The sequence below is a fragment of the Esox lucius genome, chromosome 19 (assembly GCF_011004845.1).
Source record: "Esox lucius isolate fEsoLuc1 chromosome 19, fEsoLuc1.pri, whole genome shotgun sequence".
In the NCBI taxonomy this organism is placed as follows: Eukaryota; Metazoa; Chordata; class Actinopteri; order Esociformes; family Esocidae; genus Esox; species Esox lucius.
The window spans coordinates 3,262,074-3,277,948 of NC_047587.1; the positions used below are offsets into that span (position 1 = coordinate 3,262,074).

General features: G+C 40.5%; 4 non-coding genes and 1 pseudogene across 4 annotated transcripts; 3 read left to right on the forward strand and 2 right to left on the reverse strand.

Moving 5' to 3' along the window:
• The first annotated feature begins 9,840 nt into the window (after positions 1-9,840).
• On the forward strand, positions 9,841-10,031 carry LOC114829650. The gene has a single exon (XR_003777530.1). It is a non-coding gene; the product is annotated as a U2 spliceosomal RNA (small nuclear RNA).
• Positions 10,032-10,657: 626 nt separating this feature from the next.
• LOC114829649 lies at positions 10,658-10,848 on the forward strand. Its single transcript, XR_003777529.1, has one exon. It is a non-coding gene; the product is annotated as a U2 spliceosomal RNA (small nuclear RNA).
• Positions 10,849-11,178: 330 nt separating this feature from the next.
• On the forward strand, positions 11,179-11,297 carry LOC114829632. The gene has a single exon (XR_003777518.2). It is a non-coding gene; the product is annotated as a 5S ribosomal RNA (ribosomal RNA).
• A 3,604-nt stretch (positions 11,298-14,901) lies between these two features.
• Positions 14,902-15,010, reverse strand: LOC114829634 (annotated as a pseudogene).
• A 327-nt stretch (positions 15,011-15,337) lies between these two features.
• LOC114829648 lies at positions 15,338-15,528 on the reverse strand. Its single transcript, XR_003777528.1, has one exon. It is a non-coding gene; the product is annotated as a U2 spliceosomal RNA (small nuclear RNA).
• Positions 15,529-15,875: the final 347 nt, after the last annotated feature.

Sequence of the window (15,875 nt, forward strand, 5' to 3'; positions counted from 1 at the left end):
TGTTAATTATGTCCAAAAAGAGAAAAGTTGGGTAAGAGGTCAACAGATAAATATTGCGTTGGTAAAACTCTTAACCCTTTGGCACGTACGATCACACCGGTGTGATCAATCTAGAGTGGTCCCTGAAGCGTACGATCACACCGGTGTGATTAGAACGTCATGTTTAGAACGCACCATTAGCATGCGTAGCTACAAGTAACATAACAATGGCTGGTAAAACTGCGCTATTATTTACTCACATTTAGCTCAAACAGTGTTTATAACTTTATTTCCTGATAGTAATTGTTTCAAGACCATACTATGATATTAACCAGGTAGAAAGCATTCAAATCGGGACAAGAAGTATTACTTACGTACCAATAGACAGCCAACACTAATACCCAAAAACAAATTATATTGGCGACTACTACCGATCAAAACCATTGCAAAAACTTTCTAGAAGTTACGTTCCCCCTTGTATGCACTTTATATAGTTTATTCATTTTCACTGAACTGAATTACTGGTCACGATTTGTTAGCTAGCGGGCAGCTGACGTTTGCTAGCGGTTAGCTGATGTTTTCTAGCTAGCTACAGTTATAAATCAACCAACTTTTGCAGCTCTTAGAATTCGAGTCAACGAGAGAATCTTGCAATGCAATGCATGTAGTGTTCCTTACCTGGCAAGGTGATTTTTCAAATGCTGGCGTGAGTTCAAATGCTGGAGAGTACTGAAGTCACGTGCAAAAAAACTCACGCTGGGGGGTCGCTAAGGAATATTTGAAACTCATGCGTGAAAAGGTTAAAATAGAATTTTGACCAAGTAGTTTATATAGAGTAAATTCGAAAAAGTTTGGCAGGTAGCCAGGTAGGTAACAGCAAGCAGAGTACAGCACGTCAACAATCCCATAATGCAGTTCGTCCAATGGTTCTCTCTGGCAGCTGTAACTCAGACTGAGTGTGTGATGAGTGTAGTCTTCCTGCCGTGGAAATATGTCGATTTTTAAATCAAGTGGACACTGTGGGGTTAGGGGTCAAGTTATTGTTGGTCATTCATATAGGTTTGAACACACAGAGGGAAGTCAAACCGACGGTCATTCTCCAGTGATTAGGTTCTCTTGTTAACAGTGCTTCTAGGTAAATGTTTTGTATAAAATAATTGATATCTTCAAATATTACCCGTAAATGTAACCGACTGTATTCGTTAGTTTACAAATGTTGCTGTAAATGCGTGTGATTCAACAAGATTCCTCTCATTTTCTATTTGAGGACGGATAGCCACGTGACTGATGACCTGGTGTCTTTGGAACCTGCAATTATTTTACGTTGCTACAGTCAAAGGTGGTTATTCCCGATGTCCGAGAACAACACTTTCCTTCTGAACGTTTTATCGGTATCGCTTCTCGGCCTTTTGGCTAAGATCAAGATCCACGTTAGTTAATCTCGTTTTCCCGCACTTTCTTTCGTGGGGCGATGGCGTCAGCGGCCCCTTTCCAGTCAGCGACAGCTGGGCGTAAAAACACGTTACGATTCCAGTGGAAGAAAACAGAGCACATGATGGAGAGATTTTGGTTTGGGAAGGATTTGCTTTTTGCTTTACTTAAATTAACCTTGGATGATGTGCATTGTTTGCAGCAGAATGGGGTGGAAAAGTTTACGATGTGTCGTTCTACACAGTAACAAAACTGGAGGAAGTGAGAGGACTCTGTAGGACTAATGCTTCATCTCCAGCCCTCAAGGATTTCCATGTGGAGTCCATGTGCAGGCATAACCAGCGAGTGCTGACTGTACATATGTACAACCCATGGGTCTCTGACGAGACTCTGGTCCACTACCTTAGCAGGTACGTAACCATGCTGCCGGGAACCAGAAAAATAAAGGATGCACTGGGTATCTGGACCGGGAAGAGACAGTTCAGTGTACTGTTGAAGGAGGACAAAAGCAGCCACGATGGCTACCTACACCCTCCCGCGTCTTTTTGGTTTGGACCTGACAGGGGCTATATCCTCTATGCGGGACAACCCATTTACTGTAGGAAATGCAATACCTTCGGTCACCTTGCTGAGGCCTGCACCCAGACCCGGTGCAGAAACTGCAGCACCCTTGGCCACACAATGAAAGACTGTAATGCGCCGAAACGTTGCAACCTGTGTGGCTCCGAGGAGCACCTTTTTCGCCATTGCCCGAAGAATATTCCTTCCTATGCCAACGCAGTGAGGGGCAAGAACTTGAGTGAGGATGAACCGTTGAGGTTACACGCTATTGAAGAGGTGGTGCGCGAGCTGGAGGATGAGGGGGGAACACGAGTTGCTGAGGATAGCACAAAAGAGACGCCCCAATTGCCATCATGCGTGGTGAGTGGAGCCCTGGATGAGAGTTGGAGCGACCTGGTTGAAAAGGTTACAGGAGCCCCCACACCCCTACTGGAGCCTGCGGCCTGAGCCGTCGTGGGAGAGAGGAGAAAAGCTACGGTGAAGAGGAAGCTGAGAAGTCTCGTCTCCAGTCCTTCACAGGCAGACGTGGGGGAGCTTCCACAGGGAGACAATCGTTACTCTATTTTGGCTTTGTCGCAAACAGAGGAGAGGAGAGATGTAGATTTGCACGGTTTTGACGACACCCTCCCACCACTTTCCTCGTTCGTAGGAGGCGGTGGCCTCCCTCCCAGTGGCGTCCCTGCTACGATGCCGAGTGAGGGAGGAAAGTCTGAGGGGAGCTGCGTTTATCCAACTCCAACACCGATTTGTGAGGACAGTCCTCCCCCAAGAGTTCACCGTTTCCCGGACAGTTTGCCAAATGAGATACACTACTTGAAGTGAGTTATTTTTGGGTCATAGACAGCTGTCTGTTTCTTTCTCCTTTCCCATGTCGTCTCTTTTTAGGGTCTCTAGTGTTAACGTTAGGGGACTAAAAAACACAGTAAAAAGAGCAACGTTTTTTTCTCATTTGTCCTCAATTAGACCTGCTTTCTCAGTGTGTCTGCTGCAAGAGGTGCATCTAAAAGATCAACAGGATGTGGAGCGTTTCACCAGAGAATGAGTTCAGGGGGATTCAAGGTGGAGTGTCGGTGGGCTACATTCATCCGGGGTTGGTATTTTGTGTGGGAACAAGGATTTAAAGATAGTAGGAAGTTTCTCTGCAGTTCAGGGGAGGGTTTTAATAGCAGATATTGATTGAAGTGTCTCAGAATAATAAATGTTTATGCACCTCCAACACCCAAGGACAGACGGGTATTGCTAAATGGTTTGGACACAATATTTATGACGAACAGGCAGGTGTTTATGGCAGGTGATTTTAATGTCTCCTATGACCGGGGTGATCTGGGAGGACACTTCCTTAAAAGCCTTATAGACAAGTATAATATGGCTGATGCCTACATAGACAAGTATAATATGGCTGATGCCTACATAGACAAGTATAATATGGCTGATGCCTACATAGACAAGTATAATATGGCTGATGCCTACATAGACAAGTATAATATGGCTGATGCCTACATAGACAAGTATAATATGGCTGATGCCTACAGAGTGGTGCATGTGGGTGATCCAGGGTTCACATGGGGTAACAGCAGGGGCGCGAGAAGCCGTCTGGATTATGTTTTTGTCCCACGGGGACACGTGGTGTCCTCGGCACAAGTCAATCCAATGTTTTATTCAGACCACGACTGCATTTCAGTCTCTGTAGAATTAAATGCTATTGCTTTCGGGAAAGGGTATTGGAAGATTAATAATGACATCCTTTACGACAAAGCCTTTGAGAGGAGCTTCATTTCTTTTTTCCAAGGTTGTTTATCGTTGAAAGGTTTCTACATTTCGGCCATTGAATGGTAGGAGAGTACAAAATGTAGAATTAGGTATTTCATCCAAAATTATTGTAGAGATAAGATGCGTAAAAAACACAGAGATTATTACCAACTGCAGAAAAAATTGCAGGGTCTGTACACCCAAAGAAATTGAACTGGCGGAGTCCTAGATGTAGACAAGCTTTGTATTTTGAAGAAAAAACAATTCTTGTTTGAAAAGAAAGCACATGGCTACATGTTCAAAATACAGCACGAAATTTGGGATAAAGATGAAAAGTGCTCTGCTTATTTCTTCAAACAAATCAAATCACGAGACAAAGGCAGGACTATTTCTGCTCTCTGTGGTGTTGATGGGGACACAGTTGAGGGAGAAGGAATGCTTGAGGTTGCAACACATCACTTTTCTCAGCTCTTCCAGAAAAAGGTAGTTGATTATGAAAAAGGAAGCACCTTTTTAGATTGTGTGGAATCTAGAATACCTTTAGACATCAGGGAGGATTTGGCTGAGGACTTGAGAGAAGCAGAACTTTTTTCTGCCTTAAAGACCATGAAGGATAACAAGGTGCCAGGAGTGGATGGGCTCTCCAAAGAATTCTATATTGTCTTTTGGGAACAAATTGGAGAGCATTAGCTAGAAGTCTTTAGAGCCATTTTCATTTCCAAGTGCATGGATATCCTGGCGTACGTAGAGGAGAGGAATCTGTCAGCGATTTATTGTAAATGTTGACCAAGAGAAAGCCTTTGACATGGTAAACCACGATTTTATGTTTAGAACTTTGAATAACTTTGGATTTGGAGAAAATTATATTAAATGGCTAAACATTCTTTACACAGGGGTTGAGAGTAGGGTAAATGTTAATGGTCATTTAGGAAACTTGGTGAAGCATTCTTGAGGACTTAGGCAAGGGGAACCTCTCTCTGCTCTCCTTTATGTTTTGTATATTGAACCTTTGGCTTGTGCGATTAGGAAAAACCAAGAGATCAGAGGTCTCAGGTTGCCCGGAGTAGATACCTTAAAAAACTCACTGTATGCTGACGACATGGTCTTATATCTGTTAGATGAACGGAGTTTAAGAGACTCAACTAAAGTTACGGTTGATTTCTCTGTTGCTTCTGGGTCTAAAATCAATAAGAATAAAACTGAAATCAAATTTGTAGGTAGGTGGAAATGGAGAACAGATCGGTTGTGTGGGTTGACGGTGTGCAGGGGACCGATGGTAGTGCTTGGGGTGTCATTTGGGAATGAAATGAAGGATGATTTGGCTAATTGGATAGTTAAAATAAAGGCGGTAAATAGAAGGTTGGGACTGTGGAAAGTCAGGAGGTTATCCTTTAGTGGCAAGGTATTAGTGCTGAAGGCAGACATTCTGCCCTCTTTGCTCCACCTTGCTTATGTTTTTCCAGTACCAGTGGGCTTAAGGAAAATGTTCACACGGGCAATGTTTAATTTTTTCTGGGGAGGATACGAGTACGTCCGCAGGGATTGGATGTATCAGACTATTGGATGTATCAGACTATTGAAGTTGGTGGGAGAGATTTCCCTCATTTCCCTTTAAAACCCAACGCCTTGTTTTACTCCAACATTTGTGGTATTCTCACCTCAATGGGCCTACACAAATGTGAGATATTACTCAAATTCTGGCTCTCCGCACCTTTAAGATTCCTAGTGAAGTGGGACAATAGCAAGCCAAAAGCAGAGTCTGTCCCCTTGCATTTTAAGAAAATAGTTCAATGGGCAAGTAAAACACCTGTCTGCAAAGAAAAGGATAAAGTACTTAACCACAAAATGTTGTATAGTAACCTGATTGAAAGCATTTGTCCTACAGACATTATATGTATATCTTCTTCCATTTGGTTGTATGTGCAAATGAAAGGCTTGGATAACAGACTTAAAGATTTTAATTGGCTTGTTCTACACAAACATCTTCCAGTAAGTATACATTATACAATCATAATTATACAATCATAATTTGACACTGAATATTTTTTGCCCCAGGGATAATTGTTTGGGCATAGAAACAATTCCCCATGTGTTGTGGGAATGCTCATATGCCAAATTGGTCTGGGAAGAATTAAAAAATTTATTATTTTAAAGAATATGGATTATGAAAAGATAAATGAACTACAATTGCAAAATGTGGAAAAGGAACAGATGTTGAAAATAGTGACTCTTAACTCTCTCATCAAAACCAAACTTTGGGAAGTTAGATGTAGTGTGGTCAATGACACACAAGTGGTCATCAACAGGTTTAGTTAAAACAAGAAATTCTGAAAAAAATAAATTTAGAAATGAATAAGTGGGGTATTGAGTCTGTGAAGAACAGATGGAAAGGGATATATCCTTCATTGTAAATGTCTGTGAATGTTTTGTTTGTCTGGTTTCTAATGTATACAGTTTGTAAATGGCAATTACACGGACGCCTGATTGAAGGTGAAGACATGGCTGCTGCACCCACATTCTGGACACTTTATATTTATAACATGGGTATTGTGACTAGGAGCCCATTGGCACTGGTTTTCATGCTTAAAGACCTGCCCTTATGGTTTAAAACCGATTTCAGTTTTGAGAACTAACGACACTTAAAATGCTTTTTGTACTATTTCTTTGTGTACTATGGTTTTTTGCTATGGTTTTGTACTATTTTTGGTAATATTGTCTGTTTGTTTAGTTTTTTTAAAAGGATTTTTCTGAGCGTGTTTTCATTTCTTGCCTTAGAGGATATGTTATGCACAGTTCACCTTTGTGTATGTATGACAATAAAAACATTCCAAAAAGATAAAAAAAATCTGTTCTTATCAGTTTAATATCTACGGAAGAGGATTAGTGCCAAGCAATAATAAAACCATCTCGAGATTAAAGTCATTATAATGCGAGATTAAACTCGTTACATTTTCAGAAAAAAGTCTAAATACAATCTTGAGATTAAACTCATTAAATATCGAGAATAAAGTTTAATAATCCGTTTTATGGTATCCTGGGAAACCACGAAACCTCGATGAATCGCGCGTAGGTGAAGCCAGCGATAACTTTGCATTTGTCAACTGGTTGTCAAATCATGTTGGACAAAAGCTAGTACATCGCGCAAATTGGATAGATTCTTTCTTCTAAAAAGACCTAGCCGCTTGCAAATTCTCTTTAAAGTTCGTATGCTAATTATAATTCTGTCATAATTAGCTAAAGTTGATAGTATTTCTTTGTTACTGAAAGAAAGTCTATAATATAGTTTGACTAATTGATCCAACTCTGCCATGTCCTCTATCAGTAGGCTATGCAATGCACACTGATCTAATGCGTTATTCTCTACATTTAATTTCGACTTTTATTCTCGATATTTAATGAGTTTATTCTCAAGATTGTATTTAGACTTTTTTTCTCGAAATATAACACGTTTTTTCTCGAAATACAACAACTTTATTCTCGATATTTAATGAGTTTATTCTCAAGATTGTATTTTGACTTTTTTCTCAAAATATAACGAGTTTAATCTCGCATTATAATAACTTTAATGACGAGATGGTTTTATTTTTTTATTATTGCTTGGCACTAATCCTCTTCCGTAAATATCTGATACGTTCATACATCTTCTTCCGCTTCATCCGGGGCCGGGTCGCGGGGGCAGCAGTCTAAGCAGAGATGCCCAGACTTCCCTCTCCCCAGACACTTCCTCCAGCTCTTCCGGGGGGACACCGAGGCGTTCCCAGGCCAGCCGGGAGACATAGTCCCTCCAGCGTGTCCTAGGTCTTCCCCGGGGTCTCCTCCCGGTGGGACGGGACCGGAACACCTTCCCAGGAAGGCGTTCCGGAGGCATCCGAAACAGAAACAGATATCTGATACGTCCCCTATCTATATGAATATATTTTGATACGTACCACGAGGGACAATTTGGGTATGAGTAAACGAGAATAGTAGAGCCTAAAGTTAATCAAAGACAAAAAACTACAGCAATATGGGACATATATATATATATATATATATATATATATATATATCAGTTAAAGGTCTGTAAACGCTGCTATATTATTGTGCTGGGAGATATGAGGAATGCACTTTCTAACTTTTCTCAGTCTCCTCCAGTTTTAAATATTAGGAGGAGATGAGGTCCTGGTCCACACCTGCGGAGTACCTGGTTTAGGGGGCCCGTTGCTGTCCCTGTCCTTGTCCACCTGGTCATACATTTGACCTAGTCTAAAATCAAATAGACTCTGGATTTAGCCCCGAGAAATGTATTAATTATTCCAATTGGACTCTTAATATCTCACCCGGCACAGCCAGAAGAGGACTGGTCACCCCTCTGAGCCTGGGTCCTCTCTAGGTTTCTTCCTAAAATTCAGCCTTCTTAGGAAGTTTTTCCTAAGCCACTGAAATCCAACACTACTGTTGTTTGCTCCTTGGGGTTTAAGGCCGGGTGTCTCTGTAAAGCACTTTGTGACAACTGCTGTTGTAAAAAGGGCTTTATAAATAAATGTGATCGATTGTATACATGTAAAACTATTTAATTGAATTCACTGTTTCGACATCAAACGAGCCATGAGCATCAACTAGAGCTAAAGTAGCTAGACACTAGGTAATCTTAAATTGTGGAAGTGGCATAGATTTACTGAGAGAAGTTAATTACATTGAAACTTTTTGTTTGGGGCTTGGCAATCTCTTTTTACAATCCGGGAGTTGGAATTTGTTCTTCGCTATCAATAACGATTATACACTTGCCTTTGTAGATTTTAAACGTGTTTCCCTAAAAATTGTCAACATAATAACTTACTGCTACTTTATTAAATGTTTTGCTGGTAAAGATTAGCTAAAATAGCTACTTCGTTTGTGGTAAAAGTAGTGAATCAGTTATGATATCCATTTTTTTTATCACCTACTATTCATGACGAGATTATAAGTCTCTCACGAGTGAGCTAAAACAATTACAGTACAAAAAAAGTTATTAAAGGACGTCACCCTCACCATAAACCAGAGAGCAGCGTGACATATAGAATTAATCTCATGATCTCGGGAAGTACACGGTAAGGAATGATGAGAAGATAACGTCAAAAAGTTCATGGCGTTCGATTATTGCGTGTGAGCAAAAGTTTCTTAAATCAACTCTCCGTGTCACTCTATTACTGAGGAACCTTGCTGTCTCTCTATTAACTGCACACCGCAGGAATTTTCGTCGATACTTTGATATTTCTGGTGGGGGAACTGTCGCACTCTCACATGAAAGTGGCTGTTTCCATTCGAAATTTCGAGGGAAGAAAGGAATGCTCGAAAAAATCAGTAAAAAGGTAAAGTATCTCACGTGGAATATCTGGAACTGATCATGGAACTGATAATACAACAAATGGCAAACGAAGTCTTGATCTTCCGATCCGCTAAAATTCTGTTTAAAATAAAATAAAAGGTGAATATCCGCTAGAACTCTGGACTTCTAGAAGCGTTTGTTTTTGTCGGGTATATGTAGTGGGAGGAAGTACCCAGGTTGGAAATCTGACTAGCCTGGTCAGGAACCCGTTGTCCTCGGATTGGATTTATACTTTTGGTGGAAAATATGGGTGGATATGTGTGGTTGGAATGGACAATAATTGACACAGCACTTTTAAAAGCACTAAATAAAACAAACCTCAAACAAATACAATTATTATATTTTGATACGCCTTTTCATACCCAATTCACACATTCAATTCTATTGACAGTGGTCCAAATTAAATGTATTGCATAAAATATTTTATATCTGGAAATATTATCGGTAAATGTAACCGGCTGCATTCGTTAGCTGTTAAAATGTTGCTGTAAATGTGTGTCTTTCAACACGATTCCTCTCATTTTCTATTTGAGGACGGATAGCCACGTGACTATGGAGGGATGACCTCGTGACTTTGGAAACTGCAATTATTTTATGTTGCTACAGTCAAGGGTGGTTATTCCCGATGTTGATCAACTCACAATCTACTTCATCAATATATTTTAACAATGGCTTCAAAAGTGGCTGTAAAAAACATTATTTACTAAAGACCCAACCGTCACGGAAATCGACATGTCCGAGAAGGGCACCTTCCTTCCGAAGGTCTCACCGGTATCGCTTCTCGGCCTTTTGGCTAAGATCAAGTGTAGTATCTGTTCTTATCAGTTTAATATCTGATACGTCCCCTATCTGGGGACCATATATTAAATTGATTTTTGGAATAGGGAGATGGAATAGGGGCTTGCTCCGTCCACTCCACGCATCGACCTGGTATTGCAGTACCTCCAGGAACGGTGCACCCCCCTCTCCTTGTACAAAAAATAATTCTTTGTTTGGACATTCTTATGATCCATACCTCATATTAACCAGACCATGTGCATTACATTTTTTCCTATAGTCTTCCTGCTGTGGAAAGATGTCGATTTTGTAATAAAGTGGACGCTGTGGGGTTAGGGATCAAGTTATTGTTCATAATTCATATAGGTTTGAACACAGAGGGAAGTCAAACCGACGGTCATTCTCCAGTGATTAGGTTCTCTGGTTAACAGTGCTTCTAGGTAAATATTTTGTATAAAATAATTTATATCTTCAAATATTATCGGTAAATGTAACCGGCTGCATTCGTTAGCTGTTAAAATGTTGCTGTAAATGTGTGTCATTCAACACGATTCCTCTCATTTTCTATTTGAGGACGGATAGCCACGTGACTATGGAGGGATGACCTCGTGACTTTGGAAACTGCAATTATTTTATGTTGCTACAGTCAAGGGTGGTTATTCCCGATGTTGATCAACTCACAATCTACTTCATCAATATATTTTAACAATGGCTTCAAAAGTGGCTGTAAAAAACATTATTTACTAAAGACCCAACCGTCACGGAAATCGACATGTCCGAGAACGGCACCTTCCTTCCGAAGGTCTAACCGGTATCGCTTCTCGGCCTTTTGGCTAAGATCAAGTGTAGTATCTGTTCTTATCAGTTTAATATCTGATACGTCCCCTATCTGGGGACCATATATTAAATTGATTTTTGGAATAGGGAGATGGAATAGGGGCTTGCTCCGTCCACTCCACGCATCGACCTGGTATTGCAGTACCTCCAGGAACGGTGCACCCCCCTCTCTTTGTACTAAAAATAATACTTGTGTTAATTTCTGAAGATTATACCTTAGCTTGGAGGTTTCATTTTACTGTGTGTGGTGCTCTGTATGACAACAAATAAAAACATGAATTCGATTTAAAAAAATATAAAACATGATTAACAAAGGAACTGAAGTGAAACGGAGGAGTCACTAGTCTGATGTGTTCTATGTCTCAATTCGCTCATAAAATATGTTATTTCTTGTAGTTATGGGTCTCCGAATAATGTTCACCATCTGTATGCGCCTGCCTTTATTTACCCTCAACACTTTTGTAAGGTATATATAGTTTGCCCAAACGACTTCTTTCGCTTACGGCCATACCAGCCTGAATACGCCCGATCTCGTCCGATCTCGGAAGCTAAGCAGGGTCGGGCCTGGTTAGTACTTGGATGGGAGACCGCCTGGGAATACCAGGTGCTGTAAGCTTTTTCACCAGCAGGGTGTGCTCTTCTATCCTTCTATCATCAGGCAGACATTGACTTACACCAATGTTCTTTCACTTTTATCTAACCTTTTGGGATGTTTTAGCAGATGACGTTCTGACTGTTTTTACTGACTTTGAAAATCATGACAGACTAACAGACAGTATTAGAGTGGGACTCGTGTCTCTTTTCTTTACCACAACAAAACATACCTTTCGGGAAAGGGTATTGGAAGATTACTAATGACATCCTTCACGACAAAGCCTTTGAGAGGAGTTTCATTTTATTTTTCCAAGGTTGTTTATCGATGAAAGGTTTTTACACTTCGGTTATCGAATGGTGGCAGAGCGCAAAATCTAGAATTAGGTATTTCATCCTAAGTTATAGCAGTGATAAGACGCCTAAAACTGAGATTTTTACCGACTTCAGAAAGTGTTTAAGATGTAGACAACCTATGTTTTTTAAAGAAAAAGCAACAACTCTTGTTTGAAAAGAAAGCACACAGCTTCATATAGCAAGACATTTGAGTTTTTATTGTCATTATGAACCCATAAAGAGCAATAAAATTCACTTTGAAATTAATAAGTGGGGTACTGTGTCTGTGAAGAACAGATGGAAAGGGATATATCCTTCATTGTAAATGGCCGTTGATCTTTCAAGTTTTCATTTCTTGCCTTAGAGGATATGTTATGCACAGTTCACCTTTGTATGTATGACAAAAACTTTCCACAAACAAAAATGAATAGGGAGATGGAATAGGGGCTTGCTCCGTCCACTCCACCCATTGACCTGGTATTGCAGTAACTCCAGGAACGGTGCACCCCCCTCTCTTTGTACATATAATATTCATAATGGCTTCTGAGGGTTTCAGCTTTGATGCCGGGATGTTTTCACAAGTCATGTTTGGAGAGATTTAATGCAAAGAAAAGCACAGCACCTTGTCTGAATAAAGTGGTTTTGATCCCCCTGTCTGAGAGAGAAACCAGAACTGTTACTGTGGTTATGTATTCTGAAAAGGTTAACTTTGAAGACATTCTCACATGGCTTTCCTGTCATTGTGCTGTCCTACAAGGCTCTCAAACAAAAGATCAAGATGGCATAAGTAAATTCCAAGTTTGTTTGAAGAGTGACTTGGCAGGCGATAATTTATAACACCTGCCTTCAATTATTCAATTAGGCCCAAGCCGGTTTTCACTTAACCACCTAGCAGCCGACAGTGAAGCATTTTTTTGTAGGAACTGTAAAAGCACAAGTCACTGGACAAAGAATTGTGAGCAACCCATGAAGCGTAACCTTTGTGGTGATAACAACCACTATTGTCGTAACTGTTCATGTTCTTATGCCAATAAAGCCCGATACTATCCCATTAATATCGGGGAACCTCCTTCAGAAACTCATGAACCACAGAGACCTGGACTGAATTTCAATGAGACTCAAACAGGGAGTCAACAACAGAACATGGAAGAGGAAGGAGAAGCTCTTGATACTCAAACTCCAGCAGCCGAACTTCTTGAGCCATCTCAACCTTCAGGTGAACACGATAGAAGTCCCTTCCTCCCATCCAGCTGGTTGATCCTTTGTATTCAGAAGACAGGATAACCGCCCTAGATAACATCTCCCCCGATCAAGCGTCTGGGGGACTTTTTGAATCTCGTTTCAAAAGCCAGGTGGGAAAAGCCTCAACTCCAACCCAGGAACGCAGTATTCTGAATGAGAAAACCCTTTTAGCAGCTACTGAGACTGCACCTCCCGCTCTTTTACATGGCAGTCCCCTTGAGGCATCATCGCAGAACACACGCAAGCGACTTCAAGACACCACCTCTACCTCAGGAGAAAGTTCTCCTCCTGAGAGAGCAGACCGTTGGCCTGCACTTGATCCTTCATCATTCCTAGACATTGAAACGGTAACCGCCTTTACCTCCACTACCCTCATGAAGGAATCTTTAGCAGGGAAGGGCACCGACACAAAGATAACTAGGAAAAACAGATGAATGATTTTCAGTCCACACCTGTTACACTTCCTTATGTCTACCCTTTCCATTGCAACCATAAACACTAGAGGTTTAAACGATGCTGCGAAATGCCTATCTGCCTTAAATTTCCTACATCATGAAGATCAGGACCTTGTCCTCCTTCACGAGTGTTGCATCTCCTTTAGAGAGAACTATAAATGCTTTCAAGATCGATGGCAGTACGGCCCATCTATATGGTCTGGGCACAACAAAAATTGGTGTTCAGGGGTTGCAATTTTATTTAAAGGTCACAACCCGAAAGTACAGAGAATCCAACATGTCACTGATGGTAGACTGCTTTGTATTGACCTAGTCTAGAATAACATAAATTTGAGGATAATTAATATTTACGGGCCAACTGAATTACAAGAGCGTCTGGAAACTTTAAAATTGGTTTGTGGGTGGGGAGTGATCTTGGGAGGAGATTTTTACTGTCTTTTGGAAAAGAGCGATAGGAGATCTATAACATCCATTAGGCTTGATTCTAGTTCAGATTAATTACAAAACCTTATCAAAGATTTCCGATTGTCTGTGTAAGCAGCCAAGTCTAATACTTTAGGCAGCTGAGGGCTGCTTGACGGTGCTTGTTAATGGACGCGCACACTTGAGTTGTTACTTAGTTCATTGTCCACACATAAGTTAGTATGCTTGGATTGTAGTTTATTTTACCGTGACTGGTCTTCATTTCCCATTATGCAAGAGTCCATCAACAGTCAATAAATCCATAGTTCACCAATACATTTTTTTCTTCCTGCACAGCATGGCATGACATAACTTAGCGTAGCATAGTGTAGCGGTCAAAAAACTGTGTGCACCTTCCCTCAAGCAACACGTATCGTCTGAAGGAAGGTTCCTACCTAAATTTAATTACCAAATACCCAAAAAGAGCCCCCTAGTGGACACACTTGATAAGAGTTTAGGCAAAGACAAAAAAATGGCTCTTACAGTCTGACTGCTTTAGGAAAAAAAATCCAGAAGTCCCAGGTTATAGCTGGTCTAATGGTTCTACGGGTTCCTTTTGTTATCATCCCCGGGTATCAGGGTGATTGACTCCACTATAAACCCTGTATTTTTCTCTGATCATTCAAAGGTCAATTGTACCCTAGACGTTGGTGTGAGATCTAGAGTTGGTCGAAACTTCTGGAAATGTCAGTTTTTTGGATAACCAGGAGGTGGCATTAAAGTTCAGAGAAAAATCTAAACAGTGGGTATCCCTCCAGAACTTGTATAGTAGATATAATATATATAAAACATAGATTACTTATATAATACATCACTTATTATCAGTTAATATTCAAGTATGATATTAAAAGTATGTCATGCATGTTTTTATTTTTATTTGCAATTCAAGCTGTTTATATGCTTCCTAAATGGACAGATTGATATCCCTGAAGTTAAATTTACTTGGTGTTATAGTGTGATCATTACATGCTCCCTTAATTTTTTTGAGTAGTGTACATTCCTCCATTCACTGACTAATATAATCGCTTTTCTTAAATATCTCTTGAGTATTTAAAGTGTTCTGCTTCTCTCAATTTTATTCCTGCCATCGTCCAAACTCCAATGTATGGAAAGAGCACACCCTGGTGGTGAAAAAGCTTACAGCACCTGGTATTCCCAGGCGGTCTCCCATCCAAGTACTAACCAGGCCCGACCCTGCTTAGCTTCCGAGATCGGGCGTATTCAGGCTGGTATGGCCGTAAGCGAAAGAAGTCGTTTGGGCAAACTATATAAACCTTACAAAAGTGTTGAGGATAAATGAAGGCAGGCGCATACAGATGGTAAACATTATTCGGAGACCCATAACTACCAGAAATAACATGTTTTATGGGCGAATTGAGACATAGAACACATCAAACTAGTGACTCCGTTTCACTTCAGTTCTTTTGTTAATCGTGTTTTATATGTTTTAAAATCGAATTCATGTTTTTATTTGTTGTCATACAGGGCACCACACACAGTAAAATGAAACCTCCAAGCTAAGGTATGATCTTCAGAAATCATCACAAGTATTATTTTTTTTACAAAGAGAGGGGGGTGCACCGTTCCTGGAGGTACTGCAATACCAGGTCGATGCGTGGAGTGGACGGAGCAAGCCCCTATTCCATCTCCCTATTCCAAAAATCAATTTAATATATGGTCCCCAGATAGGGGACGTATCAGATATTAAACTGATAAGAACAGATACTACACTTGATCTTAGCCAAAAGGCCGAGAAGCGATACCGGTGAGACCTTCGGAAGGAAGGTGCCCTTCTCGGACATGTCGATTTCCGTGACGGTTGGGTCTTTAGTAAATAATGTTTTTTACAGCCACTTTTGAAGCCATTGTTAAAATATATTGATGAAGTAGATTGTGAGTTGATCAACATCGGGAATAACCACCCTTGACTGTAGCAACATAAAATAATTGCAGTTTCCAAAGTCACGAGGTCATCCCTCCATAGTCACGTGGCTATCCGTCCTCAAATAGAAAATGAGAGGAATCGTGTTGAAAGACACACATTTACAGCAACATTTTAACAGCTAACGAATGCAGCCGGTTACATTTACCGATAATATTTCCAGATA